A 10,330-nucleotide genomic window follows, 5' to 3' on the forward strand; every position below is an offset into this window, starting at 1 on the left:
TTTTATTTTATTTTATTTTATTCTATTTTATTATTTATTTTATTTTATTTTATTTTATTGTATTGTATTTTACTCTTGTACAGTTGACCCCCAAAATTAAACCCTGAATTTGTGGCAATGTTTTTTTTTTTTGCCTACTCAGCTAGGCCTCCCTGAGTTCTCTGCTAAATGTAACCAAGGGGTACAACACAACAGAATCATCACTGTCCAGGGTATGATAAAAGGTTGATTACAGACACCTAGTGCCTAAAATGACAATTACAATTGTTTTTCCTTAGAATTATTAAAAAAACCTACTGCTACCCTCATTGTCTTTTGATAATGTGTTTAGTGTTTTCAACATGTAATGCTGATAAAATCTGCAGAGGAATAAAAAACATATTTAAGTGAAATCTTGTAAAATCTTAGGAGCATTTTATTCACATTCTTCTACTAGAGGTGTTGTTTCCTGTGTTTTGTTTTGTAACTGCTGCACATCAGAAGCTGATTTCTTTACATTTGGAGCACATATAAAAACTACACAATACAAACCTGTGTATTTGGCAAATATCTGGCAATTTTTGAAAAGGTAACTGTGTCTTGAGACACAAAGAATATCTGCCTAGGCAAGGATTTTGTAAATGCTTTTGTAATCAAAAACAAACAAACAAACAGACAAAGGCAGATCAATAAATGTAAACTAAATTTGAGAGATAGTAAAGAGAATAATGAAGTGACTGGCAGGGCTGTTCAGATAACACAAAGTGTCGTGGTTCTCCTTAGTCCTGAATCCACTGAGTAACTGCAGGCTGCTCACCTTGCTTTCTAATGCTGCTTAATTCATTTCTCTAAAGACGCAAATGTGAGTTGCATGACCTCCCAGATGTGGGCTTGGAAATGCCAGCAAAGACAACACCTCTGCCATGTCACTCACATTCCGGGTGATCTGGGGATAATGCTCTGGAGAGGCCCTGGCAAACGTATTTCTAGAGCCCTTTGATCTCATTGCAGAGAGCAAGGCGTGTCTACAGATTCTTCTGAAGGCAGGATTTAGTTAATTGCTCTTGCACAATTTCTGGTTTGTCCTCTGAGTGGCAAAATAGTGATTTCCACACCTAGTGCAGCAAAGGACAGTGTGTCACCTGTCATGTCTCCAGCTCTTTCAGCAGTTACAAGGTGCTGTGTTCATGGGAATCATTTCACTTCTACTGTGTGATACCACGGGACTGATATCTCAAAACAATTAGCCACAGTCTTATGTTGATTTAAGGTGATGCAATCCAGTCAATGTTTTCCTTGTGCTTTCTGTAGGAACAGACAGGACCTGGCTCACTGTGCTACATTCTGTTCAGTCACTTGCAAAACCTTGTGTAGTAACACTCCTAGCTGAAAATAGATTCAATGGCTATAACTCAAAAGGAAGAATCTCACTCCTGGCATTTAACTTGAGAAGGAATAAGAAATTCTGTAATTGGAGGGGTTCTTCCTGACCATACTACACATTTAAAATCTCCAGAATCAGAAGGGCAAACCCAGGTCCCAAGGAAAAGTGTCTTCAGAAGAGTAATTACACAGGGGAATAGTTGGAAAGAGAATTTCCCTAAATGAAGCTCTGCCTCCTTCACTGCCCACCAGTGTGAACAAAGAATATCAGAGCTACTGCAAAACCCTGTGGATGCTCTGGTCTTTCAGTGTATCAGGGTCAGTGGATTAGGAACTGCCTAAATTTCAAATCTCAGGGACCATATTTATAAACCATCCATGTGCCATCTTCTGTGAGTTTCTCCAGTCCCTCCCTGAAATTTCTCTCTCTGGGTGCCAGTGTCCACCCTGCTGGGAATATCTGGGTAATGCTGATAAAAGAAAAAAAAAACCAACAAAAAAACCCCAAAATTGTTGTCTTAACCATATAAACTCACGTGTTCATTTGTAAGCAGGTGAAGCTCAGATGAAGAGCTATTAATTCTTGTGTCGCAAAGCAGGGTGTAATAGCAAAGATAAACTCCAATTATGAACCCCCTTTTTAAGTGACCACAGAACACCATGCAAATAATGAGTTCTTGACTACCTGTCATATAAAGTGAGAAGCAATTGAGCAGATATTGTCTGTAACTCTCATCTGAGGTAGCAGCATAGAAACTTTTTTGTATCATCATGCCTACCTTTTTCAGATTATCAGAAATCAAACAAGCTTTCAGCCCCAAGAGGTTGAAGAAAAATCAAATCTGGCAGAAGTAGCATTGGTTGTGTGTTGCAAACATGGGCCTGAGTGGGTGGAAAGTGTACTTTCACATCATGACTTTGTCCTAATACTAATAATGTTAGACAAATGTTAGTCAACTTTTTTTCTTAGAAAAGAAAGCTGATGTCAGCAAAGATACCCCTAAATTTGGGTGCAGTTAATTATTGGAACATCAAAAAGGCTTTAGACACATTGTCTTTCCAGCAGGTGGACAGGAATGCAAATTATTAAAAGATTTCTAGTGGTGAAGAAACTTCCATAACAATGATAAAAAGGGACAAGAATCTCTAATAATATTAGTTGGGTCAGCAGTTGAGTTTGCATGTGATTTAATTTCTGCAGAGGGTCCTGGTCCTCTTTCAGTCTATGTTTTTAAACCAGTCATCTATTGGTACGCTTAATTTAATTTCTAAAAATTTCCACTTGAAAAAATGGAAAATATGTTAATTTTATAGATGACTTTTTTGAACTGAGTAACTTTAAAAGCTCTTCAGCAGCCCAAGACTTTTTTCTCCTCTCTTACTACCTTCTGCAGTGACAAAACATTTAAGTGACAGCAGTTTGTTAACACTGGTGTGAGCTGAACATTAACAATGCTTTGAACCATATACAGATGGTTCAATGCTTACATAACCATATTTATAGTGCAAGTCTGGTAGTGTGAGTCTCAGATAAACCTGGCAGGATTGTGCCTGCTGTCTTTGAAGAGCCAGAGAGTTTGGAAGGGACTGAAACATGCCCACAAAACCTGTCTTTGTATTTGCAGACCAACCATAAGCTGGGAGTTGGGTTCCCTTGAAACCAGAGCCTTTGGGCAGCTGGAGAGAGGTTGTCTGAGAAAACCCCTCATAGAATCTCTGTTCCAAAAGTGAGAAATCATCATAGATTACCCTGAAACTCCTCTGGAAAATTCTTCCTCTAGAACTTAGCCAGCTGGGTGAGAAAGAAGCGGGAAGGCAAAGGAGGTCCTTGATTTCTGCAGAGGGGAAAAAAAATAATTAAACCTCCTGATGTCTCTCAGTGGCATTATTCAAATCCTCTAGTAGAAATCAGCCACATCCTAAAGAGATTTTGAGTTTTTGTGGTGCAGGGGAGTGCAAGGAGGTGCAAAGGGTTAGAGAAGAGGCACTGCTGGCTTGGTGCAGCAGCTGATGTGAAAAGAGGTCTGGGACTTCCAGCACAGATTCCAGTTGAAGGGGGAGTCACTCCCAATGCCAGGAAGGAGGACTTCAACCCCCAGACAAATTAACTACAGTTAGTAATTAATTTAGCCTTAATGTGTAGTAATCTCCAGCCATATGCAGCACGAATGTAAATTAGTACACAAAGCTGGTGATGCAAGAGCTCTTTGTTTACAGGAGGAGAAAACTAATTGACTTTTCATCCTGTTGGGTTTCAAAGTGTAAAGCAGAACCAGTGAGATGCCAGCCTTCACTGCTCTGCAAATCAGATATTAGATATATCATGCCCATAGCTATATCAGCGATTTTCATCATCTCAGAGATAAGGACTACCAGAGAAATTGAGATGTCTGATGCTCCATGTTTCATTTTGCGAAAGAAAATTCCCAATAGCATATCAAAGTCATTGAAAAAATCTTAATAAAAATATTTGGGAGTTGGATTTTTTTGTTGTTGCCTGCTTGTTTGATTTCTCAAAAATCCAATGAATGAAAAATCGTGTTCTGAAATGTGTCCATAGAAACCTCCACAAGAATTTGTGTTTCCTTGATATTTGCATTTTCAATGGAGTCTAGATCAAATTCCAGGCCACAAAAATCCAGAAAACACTGCTTTCATGCTTTTTGGTAGAGGGAAAGCAACATAAAATGGCTCCTATTCAGCTGTCATCGGAATTGTCTTTTCTTCTAAAAGTATTAAATTCTCAGGAAAAAAATACTAAGTTTTCTGTGGAAAGTAAACACACTGTCTGGGGACCAGAAATGAGATTTGAAAGTTAAATTTTCCTCTCAGTTTCCATCAATATTTTTCTGTCAGTGCTCATAAAGGCTGAAGACACCTCATTGTGCACTTTTAGCAGATTTCATTGCTTTGATGTCCTTAAAATGTGTGTCTTTGGGGTGAAGAAACTCAGAAGGACTGGAGGAGTAGAAAATAAAAGTGTCATAGAGCTGGTGGTAGAGATAGGAGACCTGGAAAATGGTAAGTTGCTTGATTTTGTGACAAGAAACTCCCAGTCAGTTGTCTTGAGTAATATATATGGTAAGAGAATAATGCTGAAATTGTCACTTCACTGCCAGTCTTTGCCTGGTGCAAGGCATGTTGAAATCTCCCCGGTCCATCACTGCCTTTCACTGTGCATTTCTGCACTGATTTTATCTGCCTCAGCCCCCCTTCCAAGTCACACCAGACCCTCAGATCAACATCCAAACCTTGATTCCTTCCTTTGTTCATATTGCACTGAGGCTCAAGGAAGGGAGAAAGGAAAGAATAGAGAACAAAAAAAGAGGAGGAGGGAGGAAGAATGAATAAAAGTGAGAAAGAACAAGCAGAAAAGCAAGACGGCAAGAAAGAAAGGTAAAAAATAATTGCACAAGCAATGAAGAAAATGCAGGAAGGAAAGAAGGAAATAAATAAAAGAAAAACAAAACATAGAGGACCAAAGCAGTCCCCTGTGACTTCCTTTCAATGGAATTTCGTTGGAAAGTCATTTAGCCCAAAGGGTTATAAGAGTGGATTCCCACAATGTCTTGATGGATTGGTGTGAATGACTCATATATTGACTTTTTCCAGTATGTCTCATAAGATTTACACACTGGGCAACCCCAGAATTAACTTTGAAGTGGACTTTAGCTTTCCCAGCCTCTGAATTAGCTTCTGGCAATGACTTATTTTGGTGGGGATAAGAGTGATTTTGTTTGCTTTGGTTTTTTTTTTCCATTTTTCATCAATACAGAACTGGAGCCTTTGTGCTTTGCAAGCCCAGCTGCTCAAGCTTTGTTAGAATTGTTTGTAAACAGCTCCATACACCAAACACAGCTTTGTTCCTTTGCTGAGGACTCGGGGCACATAAACTTAAATAAAATAAAGCTCTCACTGTGTAATGTGAGCCCAAGTTTGAGGACCTGTCCTCCCAGCCCTGGAAGCCTGATTTGCAATGCTGAAGTGAGTTGATGAGAGAAATCTGTGGGCTGCAAAGAGCTCAGACACAGGAGCTGTGGCACATGCTGCACTACCAGTTACACATGGAGCAGCAAAAATTTGGTTTAAAGTGTGGATCAGGCTCCAAGTTTGCCCTACTTTCACAGCCTGAAACCATCCTAAATCCTGTCTGTCTGTGAGTGGGGCACAGCCAGTGCTTCCCCCTAGGATCAGCTCTGGCAGTGGATCAACTCCACCACGTGGCATTTGGCCCTGCTTGTGTTGTCACCTTCCACAGCTTTGGCTTTTCTGGTGTTATGCACAACTAATTTCCAACATTCCCTCACAAAAAAAAAAAGGTTCAGTTTATGGCAGTGCCCAGGGAAGCCTGGCCTGATGCTTCCAGGATATGCAGAATTTGAATAAACACTGACTTCACCAACACACACAGCCTGCCATTCCCAGCCACTTGTGGAGTGACTGTAAAGCTGAAGTGAAAAAAAAAAAAAAGAGGCTGGTTCTTGATGACACATCCCTGATTCAGTTGGTCCTGAAAAAAAAAAAAAAAGAAAAAAAAAAGCAGGAGGTTTCTTTGCCTAAACCTGCCAGTGGAAATCTGACACCGTTTGGTGGTTAGCAATGAAACGCTTTATTAAACTTCAATCGCTCTTTGAAACCGAATGGTTTCGATTGCCACACAAAATGAAACTGCTGCCGTTTGCTCACTGCTGGGATGTTGGCTAGACAATTCATTGAAAAATGCATTGTAGCTGCAGCAAACAGATAGCATTGTGCTTCTAATTAGTTAAGTGGAAGTGGCCTGATTTCCACCTCAAACAGGCACCTGCCTCTCCTACTATCTCTCTCTTTCAACCTGAAAGCAAAAATTCAAAAATAAATCACAAAATTCCCAAACAAATCTGTAGTCTTGCTTAATAATAAAACAGATGGTGCCCATACAGAAATGCTCTCCTGCCTATGACTCACCCTTTTTCCATTGAAAGTTAGGCAAAACCTTCTTTATTAATATATAATAATTACTCTTGAAAAGCCTATTGAAAAACTGTAAAATATCCTTTTCAGGGAATATATTTTTCTCATAGAAAGTCACCTGCCATTTAATGACTCTTTTTTTATCTGCCACAACACTACACCAATACCTGCCTACAACCAGGCACTCCACATAAGAAAAATAATCACCACATACATTGAAAATCAGTCAGTCTGAAAGGTCAGAAAGACAGAAAACACATAAAATCCTGGATGACTAAAATAAACGTGAGTTCAGTTGAAGCCAAGGCCTTGCCAAGAATTTTGGAGCCACGTCTGGTCATGCATTTGTTAAATCTGTATGACCAAATGCCTTTCTGAGGTCTGAGCAGCATGGAATGCTGGGCATCAGATATGGAGAAAACAATTAGTTTTGTTTTTTTCAAGAGTTGTTATGTGATGTGATGGCACCAAATCCTCCAGCATCTGGAAGTTCTGCTGAGGCTGGTGTGCCTGACAGGAGGCAGCATGGCTGGGGCAGCTCTACAATTCCCATCTTCTGTATTGTCTGGGGTTTGCTTTGTTGCAAAATGTGATACTGACAAAAGGTTTATTACAGGTCCATGAGACAAAGACTGCAGCTTTACAGACAGACACTGCTTTTGTCTGTGATTTGACACCAATTACAGCTTCTTGCCCTATTTTCTGCCTCTCAGACAGTTTTTGAACTGTGGCATTGTCTTATGTTTCATCTTTCCACTACTCAGTTTCCTCATTAGTCTCTTGAACTGTGCTGAGAGCTGGAATAATTATGATGCTGCTGAGTCCTTCTTTCAGCTGCAGAAGGGCATTGAAGGACTGAAAGGGAGTGAAATTCCTCCCAGGGAAGTCGTGCTGATTTGTCCCTGTCATACTCTGGCTATATGAATGGGTAAATCCCAAACTGAAAATATATATTTTTGAACACGTGTACCAAAGGTTTGAAAGTCTTCATCATTATAGAGACAGCAAAGCTAGGGAGCAAAACCAGAAAAACATATTTTTTATTGCCATTCATAGTTTATGAATATTGCCATATTTTATTATTAAATTACCCTTTAAATATTTTTTCAGATTTTAATCCAGATGGAGAATCTTATGAAACCAGTGCCTTTCAGAAGAGTTTGCCACACTGGGACGAGAACATATTCTTGCAACATGACATCTCTCCAAAACTGACCTAGCTGTATTCCATAAATAAAATAATTAAATAGAAACAAAAATAAAACAAAAGAATAGAATATAATCTTGAGATGACTTTTAGATCCTTTTCTACTTAACAGGGTCCTAACAGGAAACTTTCTTTCAGTAATTGATTTGAACTCTATTGACAAGTAATGGAATTCACAAAAAAAAAGAAAAAGAGGAAAAAAAATAAAAAAATAAAAAAAATCAGCATTTCCAGCTAATAAGGGTCCCTTCATCCTGCACCTTACAGAAAACTTTGATTTAAGCACCAATTGGGCTGCCAATAAATTACTCAAAATTTAATTTTTTAAAAAAGCAAGAGTAAGGATCACCTGGACTATGTATGAACCACTGTGTTTCCCTGCTCTGGAATGAGGCTCATCAGGAATCCCTGTTCAGTCACTTTGGAGCCAGCTCTGGGATTTGGTAGAGGCTGCTCAAGACTAAACATTTCCAGTGAGATCCTTTGGGCTCATCAATCAGCCTTTTGCAGTGAAATGTTTTTCATCAGTTTGGTTCAAATCAGCTGTAATAACCGACAAAGAGAGAGATGAAAGCCCTGAAAGTCAATAAAACAACTACTGTAAGTAATTTTAAAATACTTACATTAACAAATGTTAGCTGAATGCTTTTAGAAGGAAATATTTCTGCAAAGGACACCAAATCATGACTGCAGCTAAAGCAGGATGATTTGGCTTAACAGAGTCTCATTCCCTGTTCCTGGCAGGGTGTGTGCTGATGGCTATAATTTAATTCTGGAGCCAAATCAAGGCAACTCATCATGATACATCTGCTGAGTTTTGAGTATGCATGGAGCAGGCATGTGTGTTTTCCTGAAAGCTTTTCCTAGAAGCAAAATGCACTGCAAAGATTTATACATCTGTTGTGTCATCTTTTGACACGGCCAATGAAAGTCAAGGCATAGCCCCAACAAGGAATTTTGGTTGGGGGATAGGTACTGGCAGAAGGGAAGAGAAAATATTGAGAACTTCCATGGCAAATTATGAAGCAATATTTGGCAGATAGCAATTTCCAGTCACAAATATATTTGTCTTTAAAATGGCTTGAAGATTGTTCTTTTTCTCTACTGACTAATTGCATTCTTTGCATAGTGAAAATAGTGCATGAATGAGTGGCATGTGTGAGTTCTTGAATCTTCTGATGTCAACCAACAATGCAGATATGCAAGTATTTCCTTTTATTTGGGGTGTTTGTTGAGGGTTTTTTTTTATTGTTTGTGATGATAGCATCAGTTTGGAACTGACCTAGACAACAGCAAGAGAAGGACATTATAATGTCCAGCCTATCATTACCTGCTGATTGCTTTTCTCCACAATGAGGAAGCTCATTAAAACATCAGCTTCAGGCTATCTCAGCAGGAATTAGGAATGGTAATTAGACACAGCCATGTGTTTTCAGTTTAAAGAATTCAATATTTGAAAATGTAGGGTCACAAAACAAGGCAAAGGCAACCATTTCTAAAAAAGCAATGTCCTGCAGAGGAAGGAAGTCACACCTGTTACCAAGTCCAGCCGTGATGCCCTGGAGAAGTTATGCTTTGTGGAAGCTGTGTGAGCAGGACCTTCTGAATACACAATTTCCTCCGAGGTAATGTTGTTCCCTTACATTTTGCTCTGTCATTTTCTGAGCCACAATTTAATTGGACTTGGAAATGGACCTTGGCTATGATGGAGGACACATCTCCTGAGGTGCAGGACCAACACATGGTGACCAGGGCAAGCAAAGACAGCAGGAACCACTCATCTTTGCCAGAAAAGAGGAGAAGGCATCAGCTAGAGGATTTGGCAATCAACAGAAAATGGGCAGTTAGGGAATGCTATTGGATCTCACTCTCCTCCATGTGGTGCTAGGAGGGCTACAGTCCTAACATACTTCTGCTGCCAGATTTAAATCAGTTTGTCGTTTGTATTCCCTCAGATGAAAAATGGGCAGAGCCCTGGTGGTGGAAGGATTTCAAAGGCATGTTGGGATTTTTTTCTTCCTTTGTGTACCAATGACCTTGCAGAGAGAACTAAAATCTTCAGTACAAGACAGAAAAACACCATCCAGGTGGGCTCAAACAAATCTTCAAATGCTGGAGACTTCCATTGCAAGTGGAGGGAAACCTGCAAAGATAAAAACTTGTCCTCAGTCTTGCTTGATTTCCCCCTCATGGCATTTCTCAAACTACAGTAAACAAAGCGTTTATGTGACAGGGTGTAAATTTCTGTGTCCTTCAACAGCTGGTGTTACTGTTCCCAGCAAAAGTTTGGTTACTTCAGCATATTTCTCCAGGCGAAATACAACAACAAAATAAAATGTACATGCATTTCTCTAAACAAACACACACATGCATGAATCTGTTCTCATTAGCCATTGTGTAGGAATGTATTTCTCTCAATTAGCCTCTAACCACGCTGGGGATGAAGGGATGGATCTGACAGGAGGCTGCTGTGTGTGCTTTAGTGCTGACTGTTCTTCCCCTGGTGGAGTATCTCCAGAGCAAACATCACCAGTGGAATGGCTGCTTTGCATCCTCCTGAGAAGAAAAGATGAGGAGAGGTGTCTGTTAGCTGTTATCAAATATCAAGCAGACAAAAACCACTATTTTTTCCCCTCCTCCTGTCTGTTCTTACTGAGGAAAGGAAAACCGCCTTCACTGCGTGCTTCAGTCCTGTTTGCTAGGTCACATTACATTGGATCTTAGTGCATTAATCTCCAGGGTTTAATGGCAGGGTTTCCTTTCAGCATAGGTGGTAGATCCTGCCCATTTGAATAATTCCTCATTTAT

This window comes from Parus major, chromosome Z (genome assembly GCF_001522545.3).
Source record: "Parus major isolate Abel chromosome Z, Parus_major1.1, whole genome shotgun sequence".
Taxonomy (NCBI): Eukaryota; Metazoa; Chordata; class Aves; order Passeriformes; family Paridae; genus Parus; species Parus major.